This window comes from Teleopsis dalmanni, chromosome 1 (assembly GCF_002237135.1).
Source record: "Teleopsis dalmanni isolate 2A chromosome 1, ASM223713v2, whole genome shotgun sequence".
In the NCBI taxonomy this organism is placed as follows: domain Eukaryota; kingdom Metazoa; phylum Arthropoda; class Insecta; order Diptera; family Diopsidae; genus Teleopsis; species Teleopsis dalmanni.
Window position 1 is genome coordinate 146,627,688 of NC_051846.1, and position 2,265 is coordinate 146,629,952.

The following is a 2,265-nucleotide window of genomic DNA, read 5'->3' on the forward strand; positions in this document are numbered from 1 at the left end:
CAAACTCCCTTTATAGAAACTCCAGTTTATAGAACTTCTAATCATTAAACATTATTTTCTCAGCATTTAATTTATATTTGTTTAATTGGGTAGAATTATTAACAATTGGTAAAGTCAAGTATAGTATATTTAAAACTATATATATATATTTAAAAGAATATATTAAATTGTCAAAATTGTCTATAAAAATGTACTTTCTATCAGCCACTGCCAGAGCACTTAAATTTTTTTTAATTTCTATGAAGAGTGTATTGTCTGATATTTGTTTGTAATATATATGTATATAATTATAATTGTTTGTAATAATTGTTTGTAATAATATATGAATTAGGCTACCAGGCTATGCATTGGCCCATGGGTCCTTAGCGATAGCAATTCGAGTTAGAATAAACATAATAGCCCATTGCTATTGTGTTTAGTAGATCGATTAGTCTTATTGCTTAGTGTTATTGTTGTGTTATATTCTATTATGTGTTTCTTGTGCCCTTATACTATACCTTATACTATATCTTATACTATAAAAATTTATTAATATTCAAAGAAATATTCAAAGAGATATTTTAATAGGAATAGCTTATGATCAGTTTAAAGAATGCTGGGCTTAAAGGTTTAATATCTTGCAGCATTGATGGATGCATAATATACTTCATAAAATATATAAATACTCTTATTGCATATATCTCATGGATATACTAAAATTAAGGACTTCTTAAGTGATGCTTTATTTAATTTATTAAAGAAAATGGTTGTGGGGATTAAACGGGGAGATTTTATTTGAATTTCTGCTCTTGCAATATTAATCAATTAAAAAGAGTTTGTTTCAACTTTAAAATTACAAAAATTTGGTAGCTGAAAATGAAATTTATATTTAAAAATAATTAAAAAATAAAATAAAAATTAATGGTTTTTATATATATTTTAATCTGGTTATAGGTCCCTTTTTGTTAATTCAAAATTTTTTTTTTTATAATCCATTTATTTTATTACAATCTGTCCGGTATGAATGACAATAATATATATTTAACATTTAATATTAATATTAGTAGACTTAATTACCACATTAAAATTATAGGTGTGGTAGATAGTGACTCCTGTCGACTCTATCATGAAGAGAAGGAAACATCAGAACATGTTCTATGCAACTGCCCAGCGGTGGCAAGACGTAGACTCGATTACCTTGGAAGCGGAATATTGGTCTCAAGTCAAATAGGTGAAATTAAGCCCACAGCAATTACAAGATTTCTAAATAGTCTAAAATTATCCTAGTTGGGGCTTTAGGCGCACAATAGATCTTTTAGGTCGTGGTGTTTTAATAGCGTGTTACTTAAATAAAAATAATATTTTTTTATGGAGTATAATATAGAGTATAATAAAAAATATTAAACGTAGAATTGTTTAACGAAAAGGGCCAGATTAAAAAATATATAAAAACAATAATAAAAAAAGGTATCTTTAAAAGTAAATAAAAGTAAATAAAACTAATTTATTTGTAAAGAAGGAAAATAAATTATTGTAGCATCGATAGTGGCTATAATATAACCCATTTTAAATTGTATTTATATCTATTACAAAGTAAACCTATTTATTCAACTCACGTCAACGATTAGTGTCATACTTGTCTTTAATATATGTATGAAAATAATTAAAAAAATGCAAAGTACTAGCTATAGCTTCAAAAAATATGTAGGATTGGTTTCTCATAGAAAGGTAGTTAAAGTGCCAGTTAACAGTACCAAGATAAGGCAAAGTAAGAAAATGATTTTAAACTTTGTCTCTCCAAATTTTTTCGATGTTAAAATTAATATACTGAATTTGAGACTCAGACCCCACTGTCCACATTTAATTAGCATTTGGGCATTTATTTTAGATGCTATAAAACTGATTAACATATGTTAATTTAATTGTGTCTCTTTCTCTCAGATTACTTCTTTCTAATTTCCACCAATTTTCTGACGACTGCGCAATGGCTTTGTTTACTCCAAATGTCAAATGTTATTACTCGTCGGACCGTTACTGTCGCCTTTCCTAAAGGGATTGTTTACAAATGTTTAAACCTCAATTACTTTTTTGAGGTGAATTGTCATGTTAAAAAATGTTGAGTAAATAGATTATCGAAACACATTTTAAGTTTTCGTTATGTATTTATAATGTAAAAATAATTTTTTAATACATAAAAAATACTTAAAACAACAATTGTTTACGATTTAAGCTAGCACCGGCTTAATACCAATACATTGACACACGTTTTGACAGATGTCAGTTTCC